The sequence below is a fragment of the Orcinus orca genome, chromosome 4 (assembly GCF_937001465.1).
Source record: "Orcinus orca chromosome 4, mOrcOrc1.1, whole genome shotgun sequence".
Taxonomy (NCBI): Eukaryota; Metazoa; Chordata; class Mammalia; order Artiodactyla; family Delphinidae; genus Orcinus; species Orcinus orca.
The window spans coordinates 48,766,241-48,778,444 of NC_064562.1; positions in this window are offsets into that span (position 1 = coordinate 48,766,241).

Genomic DNA, 12,204 nt, shown 5'->3' on the forward strand with positions numbered 1-12,204 from the left:
CCCCATACTCAGATTCTGCTTCCACAACATCCCTTATATCTGGGAACCATTTTGTGGATTAAAAAAAAAAAAAGATATGGTGCTTTTTTCTTTGATTATTTCTTTATTATGTTAAACCAAGATAAGCAAGGTGAGCCTTTCATTTTGATTTGCAAGGGAAAAGATAACAACTCTTTGACAATCCCCAATACAATAACCTTCAAAAATAGAGGAAGGAGGGGCTTCCGTGGTGGCACAGTGGTTGAGAGTCCATCTGCCGATGCAGGGGACACGGGTTCGTGCCCCAGTCCAGGAAGATCCCACATGCCGTGGAGCGGCTGGGTCCGTGAGCCATGGCCGCTGAGCCTGCGCGTCTGGAGCCTGTGCTCCGCAACGGGAGAGGCCACAACAGTGAGAGGCCTGCGTACTGCAAGAAAAAAAAAAAAAAAAGAGGAAGGAGAATGCGGTAGAAGTAAAGGAGGGGAAAAAATATAGATGTGGAATCCACTCTTGATGTTTAGTTAGTACATCTCACAGTGCTTCCTGAAGAAGAGCTAGAGAAAGATTCATCTATGTTGTGTAAAAATAAATCCAGCATAAAGTTTATTCAATTACTATTTAATGAATCTTCACTCCGTGTCAGGTACTGTGCTAAGTCCTGGAGATAAAATGATGAATTTGCTCACACACAGTCTTTGCTCTCAAGGAACTCACAGTCTAATAGTAGAGAGATACAAAATTGAAAACTAGAATATGGTATTTCAGTGATGAAAATGTTGACAAAAATTCAATGAACTATCAAGAGGAAAAAAAAAGGGAATTTTATTTGAGCCAAACTGAGGATTATAACCCAGGAAGTAGATTCTCAGAAAACTCTGAGAACTGTTCCGCCTCTTAAAAGTGGAAGGCACAGTCATATACATTATGGAGACAAAGGATCGTACATCAAAATGACTAATAGAATGCTTGGCAAGGACTGATAGTCAATTCTAGATTGTCCAGTAGTACTTATGTCAATTTACCCTGTATGTGCATTATGCATACCCATTGTTTTATATTGAATTATAGATATCATCAGTAGTTTCAAGTCATTTAGACATCATTATTCTAGTTGGAGTTTTAAATATACATTGAGAGGCACAAGAGATTATTACTCTTAATCACACAGAGCACAATCAATATAGCCAACAACAATAGCAAAGTCAGAAGCAAAGATTTAAGCCATGAATCCCCAGGGCTTAACCATTTACCCAGAGTTTCATTTAGACTAGAAAGGGGATTGTTCAATGCAGAAATCTGATTTTATATGTGACTCATTAGATAGCTATATTAGCGGGCTAATCTGGTATGAAAGCACAACATTCAGTCTGGATTATAGAACCAGTTTCCCATTGCAAAGCAGTTTTAAAAATCGAGCCATTTGTTTTTCCAACGTCACTTTCCCATTACAGAAACTTCAGAATTGAGTACATTTATCAAATGTAATAAACAAACATGGAGGTATATGCTGACAGGAAACTTTAGAGGAACATCTGAAAATTCAGTGTCAAGAATTATGGCTGATGCCTTTTATTGACCAAGGAATTTGATGACAGATCCAACAATCAGTTAAATTGCCTCCAGTAACTATACTTTGTGACAACTTACTACAGAATTTTCCTTCGGTCTTCAACACTGGGGCAAAAGGATAGCTAGAAGTAAAACGAATAACTTTAAATTTTGATAGAGAGATAGATATTTGGTAAATACTACAGTTGAACTAGTAGGATGGGTCTAACAGGCCTGGTCCAGACTCTTGTACTGTTGTCTTCTTCTTCTGTCCTAGCTTGGTGATGCTTAAATTAGTTAGTTGAAGTCAGGTGTGAGAAACAGGGCCCAAAGTCCATTTAGGTGGAGGGGCCTTTTTATTTTATTTATTTATTTGTTTATTTTTAAATTTTGTTTTACACCACCACCACCACCACCACCACCACCACCACCACCACCACCCCGCGGCTTTCCCCCTTGGTGTCCATACATTTGTTCTCTACATCTGTGTCTCAGTTTCTGCCCTGCAAACCGGTTCATCTGTACCATTTTTTTAGGCTCCACATATATGCGTTAATATACAATATTTGTTTTTCTCTTTCTGACTTACTTCACCTGTATGACAGTCTCTAGATCCATGCATGTCTCAAAAAATGACCCAATTTAGTTCCTTTTTATGGCTGAGTAATAGTCCATTGTATATACCCATCTGTTGTATATGTCATATATTGTATATGTCCGTCTGTCGATGGGCATTTACGTTGCTTCCATGACCTAGCTATTGTAAATAGTGCTGCAATGAACACTGGGGTACATGTGTCTTTTTGAATTATGGTTTTCTCTGGGTATATGCCCAATAGTGGGATTTCTGGGTCATATGGTAATTCTATTTTTAGTTTTTTAAGGAACCTCCATACTGTTCTCCATAGTGGCTGTATCAACTTACATTCCCACCAACAGTGCAAGAGGGTTCCCTTTTCTCCATACCCTCTCCAGCATTTGTTGTTTGTAGATTTTCTGATGATGCCCATTCTAACTGGTGTGAGGTGATACCTCATTGTAGTTTTGATTTGCATTTCTCTAATAATTAGTCATGTTGAGCAGCTTTTCATGTGCTTCTTGGCCACCTGTATATCTTCTTTGGAGAAATGTCTATTTAGGTCTTCTACCTATTTTTGGATTTGGCTGTTTGTTTTTTCAATATTGAGCTGCATGAGCTGTTTATATGTTTTAGAGATTAATCCTTTGTCTGTTGATTCATTTGCAAATACTTCCTCCATTCTGAGGGTTGTCTTTTGGTCTTGTTTATGGTTTCCTTTGCTGTGCAAAAGCTTTGAAGTTTCATTAGGTCCCATTTGTTTATTTTTGTTTTTATCTCCATTACTCTAGGAGGTGGATCAAAGAAGATCTTACTGTGATTTATGTCAAACAGTGTTCTTCCTATGTTTTCCTCTAAGAGTTTGATAGTGTCTGGTCTTACAGTTAGGTCTCTAATCCATTTTGAGTTTATTTTTCTGCATGGTGTTAGGGAGTGTTCTAATTCCATTCTTTTACATGTAGCTGTCCAGTTTTCCCAGCACCACTTATTGAAGAGACTGTCTTTTCCCCATTGTATATCCTTGCCTCCTTTGTCATAGATTAGCTGACCATAGGTGCCTGGGTTTATCTCTGGGCTTTCTATCTTGTTCCATTGATCTATGTTTCTGTTTTTGTGCCAGTACCGTATTGTCTTGATTACTGTAGCTTTGTAATATAGTCTGAAATCAGGGAGTCTGATTCCTCCAGCTCTTCTTTTTTCTCAAGACTGCTTTGGCTATTCAGAGTCTTTTGTGTCTCCATAGAAATATTAAGATTTTTTGTTCTAGTTCTATAAAAAAGGCCATTGGTAATTTGATAGGGATTGCATTGAATCTGTAGATTGCTTTGGGTAGAATAGCCATTTTCACAATATTGATTCTTCCAATCCAACAACATGGTATATATATCCATCTGTTGGTATCATCTTTAATTTCTTTCATCAGTGTCTTATAGTTTTCTGCATACAGGTCTTTTGTCTCCCTAGGTAGGTTTATTCCTAGGTATTTTGTTTTTTTGTTGCAATGGTAAATGGGAGAGTTTCCTTAATTTCTCTTTCAGATATTTCATCATTACTGTATAGGAATGCAAGAGATTTCTGTGCATTAATTTTGTATCCTGCAACTTTACCACATTCATTGAGTAGCTCTAGTAGCTTTCTGGTGGCATCTTTAGGATTCTCTATGTATAGTATCATGTCATCTGCAAACAGTGACAGTTTTCCTTCTTCTTTTCCAATTTGTATTCCTTTTATTTCTTTTTCTTCTCTGATTACCATGGCTAGGACTTCCAAAACTATGTTGAATAATAGTGGTGAGACTGGACATCCTTGTCTTTTTCCTGATCTTTGAGGAAATGCTTTCAGTTTTTCACCATTGAGAATGTTTGCTGTGGGTTTGTCGTATATGGCCTTTATTATGTTGAGGTAGGGTCCCTCTATGCCCACTTTCTGGAGAGTTTTTATCATAAATGGGTGTTGAATTTTGTCAGAAGCTTTTTCTGCATCTATTGAGATGATCATATGGTTTTTCTTCTTCAATTTGTTAATATCGTGTATCACATTGATTGATTTGCGTATATTGAAAAATCCTTGCATTCCTGGGATAAATCCCACTCGATCATGTGGTGTGTGATCCTTTTAATGTGTTGTTGGATTCTGTTTGCTAGTATTTTGTTGAGGATTTTTGCATCTATATTCATCGGTGATATTGGTCTGTAATTTTCTTTTTTTGTAGTATCTTTGTCTGGTTTTGGTATCAGGGTGATGGTGGCCTTATAGAGTGAGTTTGGGAGTGTTCCTTCCTCTGCAATTTTTTGAAAGAGTTTGAGAAGGATGGGTGTTAGCTCCTCTCTAGATATGTGATAGAATTCCCCTGTGAAGCCATCTGGTCCTGGACTTCTGTTTGTTGGAAGATTTTTAATCACAGTTTCAATTTCATTACTTGTGATTGGTCCGTTCATATTTTCTATTTCTTCCTGGTTCAGGTTGGAAGGTTATACGTTTCTGACAACCTTCCAGGTTGTCCATTTTATTGGCATAGAGTTGCTTGTACTAGTCTCTTAGGATGCTTTGTATTTCTGTGGTGTCTTTTGTAACTTCCCCTTTTCCATTTTTAATTATATTGATTTGAGTCCTCTCCCTCTTTTTCTTCATGAGTCTGGCTCATGGTTTATCATTTTTGTTTATCTTCTCAAAGAGCCAGCCTTTAGTTTTATTGATCTTTGCTATTGTTTTCTTTGTTTCTATTTCATTTATTTCTGCTCTGATCTTTATGATTTCTTTCCTTCTGCTAACTTTGGGTTTTGCTTGTTCTTCTTTCTCTAGTTTCTTTAGGCGTAAGGTTAGATTGTTTATTTGAGATTTTTCTTGTTTCTTGAGGTAGGCTTGTATAGCTATAAACTTCCCTCTTAGAACTGCTTTCGCTGCATCCCGTAAGTTTTGGATTATCGTGTTTTCATTGTCATTTGTCTTTAGGTATTTTTTGATTTCCTCTTTGATTTCTTCAGTGATCTCTTGGTTATTAAGTAATGTGTTGTTTAGCCTCCATGTGTTTGTGTTTTTTACGTTTTTTTCCCTGTAATTCATTTCTAATCTCATAGTGTTGTGGTCAGAAAAGATGCTTGATATGATTTCAATTTTCTTAAATTTACTGAGGCTTGATTTGTGACCCAAGATATGATCTATCCTGGAGAATATTCCGTGCGCCCTTGTGAAGAAAGTGTAATCTGCTGTTTTTGGATGGAATGTCCTATAAATATCAATTAAATCTATGTGGTCTATTGTGTCATTTGATGCTTCTGTTTCCTTATTAATTTTCTGTTTGGATGATCTGTCCATTGGTGTAAGTGAGGTTTTAAAGTCCCCCACTATTATTGTGTTACTGTCGATTTCCTCTTTTATAACTGTTAGCAGTTGCCTTATGTACTGAGGTGTTCCTGTGTTGTGTGCACATATATTTATAATTGTTATATCATCTTCTTGGATTGATCCCTTGATCATTATGTAGTGTCCTTCCTTGTCTCTTGTAACATTCATTATTTTAAAATCTATTTTATCTGATATGAGTATTGCTACTCCAGCTTTCTTTTGATTTCCATTTGCATGGGATATCTTTTTCCATTCCCCCACTTTCAGTCTGTATGTGTCCCTAGGTCTGAAGTGGGTCTCTTGTAGACAGCATATATATGGGTCTTGTTTTTGTCTCCATTCAGCAAGCCTGTGTCTTTTGGTTGGAGCATTTAATCCATTAACATTTAAGGTAATTATTGATATGTATGTTCCTATGACCATTTTCTTAATTGTTTTGGGTTTGTTTTTGTAGGTCCTTTTCTTCTCTTGTGTTTCCTACTTAGAGAAGTTCCTTTAGCATTTGTTGTAGAGCTGCTTTGGTGGTGCTAAATTCTCTTAGTTTTTGCTTGTCTGTAAAACTTTTAATTTCTCCATCGAATCTGAATGAGATCCTTGCTGGATAGAGTAATCTTGGTTGTAGGTTCTTCCCTTTCATCACTTTAAATATGTCATGCCACTCCCTTCTGGCTTGTAGAGTTTCTGCTGAGAAATCAGCTGTTAACCTTATGGGAGTTCCCTTGTATGTTATTTGTCATTTTTCCCTTGCTGCTTTCAATAATTTTTCTTTGTCTTTAATTTTTGCCAATTTGATTATTATGTGTCTCGGTGTGTTTCTCCTTGCGTTTATCCTGTATGGGACTCTCTGTGCTTCCTGGACTTGCGTGGCTATTTCCTTTCCCATGTTAGGGAAGTTTTTGACTATAATACCTTCAAATATTTTCTCTGGTCCTTTCTCTGTCTCTTCTCCTTCTGGGACCCCTATAATGCGAATGTTGTTGTGTTTAATGTTGTCCCAGGGGTCTCTTAGGCCTTCTTCATTTCTTTTCATTCTTTTTTCTTTATTCTGTTCCACAGCAGTGAATTCCACCATTCTGTCTTCCAGGTCACTTATCCGTTCTTCTGCCTCAGTTATTCTGCTATTGATTCCTTCTGGTGTGTTTTTCATTTCAGTGATTGTATTGTTCATGTCTGTTTGTTTGTTCTTTAATTCTTCTAGGTCTTTGTTAAACATTTCTTGCATCTTCTCAATCTTTGTCTCCATTCTTTTTCCGAGGTCCTGGATCATCTTCACTATCATTATTCTGAATTCTTTTTCTGGAAGGTTGCCTATCTCCATTTCATTTAGTTGTTTTTCTGGGGTTTTATGTTGTTCCTTCATCTGGTACATAGCCCTCTGCCTTTTCATCTTGTCTATCTTTCTGTGAATGTGGTTTTTGTTCCACAGGCTGCAGGATTGTAGTTCTTCTTGCTTCTGCTGTCTGCCCTCTGGTGGATGAGGTTATCTAAGAGGCTTGTGCAAGTTTGGAGGGGCCTTTTTAAAAATGAGAGATGTGGGGCACTTCCCTGGCGGTCCAGTGGTTGGCACTCGGCACTTTCACTGCTGGGGCCCAGGTTTGATCCCTGGTCGGAGAACTAAGGTCCCACAAGCCACATGGCAAGTCCCAAAATAAATAAATAAAATAAAGATGTGAATCCATGAATTAATGTCTTTCGGTTTGGCTGTACATGGATCAGTTAATAATACTTGACAAGGTTCTTGCCATCATGGCTGCAAAGAATCTTTTATTTGATGTCCTTTCCAATAAGCAAAACCTTTAGGTAGTATTCCATGATCCTTAAGGTTTTCATCTCCTAGAAGCTTGCTGTAAGAGGAGCTAGTTACCAGTGTTTTAAAATGTCTCAATAAGACCCTGTCAATAATGTAATATATTTCTTTTGAACCACCATGGGTGAAAGTTTCCAAAAATATTGTTTTTTCTATAAAACCATTTTCTCAGATGCCCAAGAGGTAACGAATGTACATGCTGGAGCAATGGCAGTTGTGCGTCAATAGACAGTATAAGGTTTTTCTGGTTTGCTTTTTAATCAGGTCGATACCATATTTGTGTTGTGGGGTCAAAATTCCCCTTTTTTGTTCCAGTATCTGCTTCTTTTCTTTAGCTGTGGTTTCCTGAGCCTGTAGAAAGAAATCTTTTATTTCATTAGCAGGGTTAACGGAGAGCAGTGGACATTCTCAAGGCTGGGCAAGATTAGTGTTTCAAGCTGCCTCTTTGGCTGCAGCATCAACAAGCTGATTTCCTTTCGCTTCCACAGTGTCAGATTTGGAATGTCCTGGTGTTTTAATAATTGCTAACTGTTTTCCTTTTTTTTTCTTTGGCTGCACCTCGTGGCTTGCAGGATCTTAGTTCCCCGACCAGGGATTGAACCCCAGCCCCTGGCAGTGAAAGTGCTAAGTTCTAACCACTGGCCTGCCAGGGAATTCCCCCATTTTTAAAATAGGTTGTCTTGAAGAGGTTAAAAACCTCATTGTTTCCATAGCATTCCAAAATTGTGTGCCACTCCAAAAGCAAAGCAACTGTCAGTGTAAAATTTTGTTATCTGGTCTTTGGCTAGTTGGCAAGCTTGGGTTAAGGCAGTTCGGTCAGCTTATTTTGCTGACGTTGTTTCTGGTAAATAAGGACTTTCAGTTGTGTCCACTGTGGATGTTATTGCATATCCAGCTCGGTAATATTCATCCCTTAAGGAGGACCCATCTGTAAATCAAACAGATTAGCCTTATCAATGGGAGCTTCTTGTAAGTCATTCCTGGGAGCAAAAAGATAATCTCTTAACACTGTGCAGTTTGGTTGTTTTCTTCCTGTAGTGCTGGAAGCAAAGTTGCAGGGTTAAGGTTATTACATAGAACCAAGACAGTATTAGGTGCAGAAAGCAACAGTGCCTCTTAAGAAGTTAGTTGGCATACAGAATAGTGCTAAATGTAGTGAGAGTTTAGAAGAGACTCAACTGAGTGTGGGACATAAATAATTAAAGGAGACCCCATTACTATCTCTTCAGTAGCCTTACATAAGAGAGCCCTTGCTGAAAGGGCCCACATACAATTTAGAAGTCCTTTTGCTACCAAGTCTAATTTAGGTTTGGAGCATAAAAGCAAGTCATTTACAAGTATTTTTGTAAAAGGGTCAGAGTAAGACAGTAGCTATCTATAAGTGACAGAAGGCTTAAAAGCATGGTTAAAGACCTGATTACAATGCAATTGTCAAGGAAATTGGGCTATTTCTGTGAGGTATGAAATTTTAAGATAATGACTAGAATTATGGACATTTCAAATTTTAGAAACTTCATATAATTTCTAGAACATTCATATTAATAACGTTTACCCATAGAATATAACTTAAGAAGGTTTATCATTACTCATTTGACAATGTTTCCCATGTAATTTAACAGACCAAATAAGCCTGATTATTTTAATATCTCTCTTTGAGATGTTCAGGGGCCCTCTGTAGTATCCCAGAGTTAGCTAGAGGTCAAAAGAACTTCATTTAGAATTTGATGTGAGAAAGTTTGTCAAAGATATCAAAAGGTTTTAAATGTTTGGCCAAGTAGGATCATAAGTCACCGTGAAACAATATTTATTCACTTAACCAAAGTGACAGTAAACTATTTTAAAGGCAAGTGCAGAAAGTTACTGGTAAAGAAACTTCACAATCTGTTATTAAAAGCAAATTAACATTTCAAAGAAAACTTAGAGAAAAAAATCAAATTCTAGTTTTACACGTTTTCACACTTAATATTAAAATTCACTTATTTAATCAAATTCAATCTAATCTAAGACAGTCTTTTTCTTCTTTTTTTTGGCTGCATTGATTCTTCGTTGCTGCGCTCTGGCTTGCTCTAGTTGAGGCGAGTGGGGCTTACTCTTTGTTGCGGTGTACGGGCTTCTCATTGTGGTGGCTTCTCTTGTTGCAGAGCACGGGCTCTAGGCATGCGGGCTTCAGAAGTTGTGGCATGCGGGCTCAGTAGTTGTGGCGCATGGACTTAGTTGCTCTGCAGCATGTGGGATCTTCCCAGACCAAGGATCGAACCCGTGTCCCCTGCATTGTCAGGCGGATTCTTACCCACTGCTCCACCAGGGAAGTTCCTCTAAGATACTCTTGACCATGCATAAAACTCTTTTCTCAAGGTTCCCATTTTAGAATAAATTTTTAGAAATATATGCCATTTCAAAGTATAATCTTTCAATAAAGCACAAAATATTTATTAATATTCTCATATTTAGTTTCACTGTAATAAGAAGTCAAAAGTAGGTAAACATAGACTCCTTTAGCAATTAATGTTTCAGCATTTTATCTTATTAAAAATGGTCTAGAGGAAAAAAAATGATCTAGACATTCAATGAATTTCCATCATTTAACTTATCAGAGCTCTAAGGTCTCAAGTTGCCAGAAATCTGGAGAAACTATTTTTAGGTAGGCATACCATAAAACATAATTGTTCTTAAATAGTTTAACCAAAACCTTTTATCCCATTTATTTCATTACCTATGAAAATATCATCAGATCATTAATTTTCTTGTTAACAAATTTTATAACCTAGATAAATGAACTTATTGAATTTCAGTAAACCTAGGTACAATAAAAGTATTCTACTTAATGTTGATGACTCTAAAGACGTGTCTATATTAATTAAACCATCAGTTTAAGCTTGCTTTTTATTTCAGTAAAGATTAATCCTAGATCACGTGATTGTTTAAAGATTTGTGTTAGTTTAAGTTACATTTAGAAATATTTGATTTGTAAGCACTTGCTTTTAAGTCAATTAAATAGAGCTCTTTTACAAATTAATTTTGATAACACCATCCAGAGGTAGGGTTATATTGTTTTTATAACATACACACAGACATACATACATCCAGATAGACACAGACAGAGATCTCATAGTTTTCTTGCTTGAGTTTTAGAAAGCTCCCCTCTCCTTTTTTTTTTCCCCCTTTCAGTTTTAAGTTCTATTAATTGAGCCAAGGCTGTAGTCTCAGGCGATATGGGCTATGTTTACATTTTAAGACATGATAAGAGTTATAACTTTAAGCTTTCTCCGAGGAATACTTCTGTTCTCTCAGGGTCAGAATTTTGGGAAGATGTTTTATCAAACTGGCTTCCTCTACAGTTTTAGAACGTCAAAAAAGTTCTATCCTGGCCATTTAAGAGTTAAGATTAAAGTGCTTGCAAGCATTGGCTTTGCTTCAATTGTACATGAAGCCAGCTGGGGTTCCAGGAGTGGGTGCACATACGGGAGCTGTTCAGCCTTTGAGGCACGGTTTTCCATTATTCATTTGGTACCCTAACTCAGATATGATCCGAACAACTTTCTGAGGTCAGTGTGATGGATCGAATGTGTGCTGCTTCTGAGTCTAGCTTCCCAAGGAGTTACCCTTGGGTCTGTTTGACTCTCTTACATGTCTGAGTCTCTCCCTCCAGCAGTCTAAAACTGCCATGGGTGCCCAGAGCACTAGGTGATCAGCCTTATAGTGTCCCCTGGGGAGCAGAATTTACTTAATGATGGTACTGGGATCCCCTGTAGGACCACTGCATGGCATGAGGATTGATTCTCAGACACTTCCGCTAGGTTCTCAGTCACCTGAGGACACATTATGGCCGGAAGGAGCGACGTCCCTTTTCTTCAGAGCTTAGCAGGCTCAGTCTCTCATTTCACCAGCAACAGTTTGTTCAGACCATATCTTTCCAATTTAAGCCAAATTTTAAAAAAAGATGGCCAATCCAGTTCACTTCAAAGTTCCTCCTAGGTGTCTGCCTAGGAATTTCCCCTTAGGTCCCTGCCTAGGAAATAGGAAATATACCAGTATCCCCTTAGGACTCCAAGTCCCAAGAGAAACAGCTTGAATAAAATTCAGGACGTCATTTAAAGCAATGGTGTCTGGATATCAGGAGAACTCACCAAATCACCTGAGGCATCCTAAGAAGTGGATGGGGCTCAAAGGGCCCACGCTGGTACCAAGCACTGGTTTGGGGTAGACTCCAGGTATCCTCTGGCAGGTGTCTCTGATATCCTGTTGGCTACCCCAAGAAAATGACGAGGAAAATTCAGTTAACTATCAAGTTAAGAAGAAAAATAAAGGGAACTTTATTTGAGCCAAACAGGATTGTAACCTAGGAAGCAGCTTCTCAGAAAGCTCTAAGAACTGTTCCACTTGTTAGGAGTCCATGGCACAGTCATATACATTTTGGAGACAAAGAATTGTACATCAAAATGACACACTGGTATTTTACATAAAGTTCCTCAAGGATACGTAGTCCAGGTAAGCATGGGCAAAGTGAGCAGCACGTCGCCCTGACCCCCTACAGAGCTGGGAAAGAGCACTGTTCTTTTAAGAAATCACATTGCTAGCATAAGAAGAAAAAAAAAATTCATCTTTATGCTTCAGCAGGCACCCCCATCTTTGAGGAGGTCTGGTTAATGTGTAATGCAGATGCATACTACACATTAGGGAGGGAAGGAAGAGGCCCAAACAAACACAGAGAGAATTTTGTGTTTAATTTTTCTTGTCCTGACTTGAAATGTAAATTTTATTTCATCAGAGATGTGACTGGGATATTCAGGAGTTCAGAGGAGGGGCACGTTGAACTGGCTTCTTTAAGGAAGGCGAGGCCTGAAGTGAGCCTTAAGGAATGAGTAAAGTTAGTCAAGTGTGGGCTAGGACATTCCAGGTAAGAGCAAAAACCCAGAAGTCATGGTGGTCAAGAAGTAGAGTCGAAGAA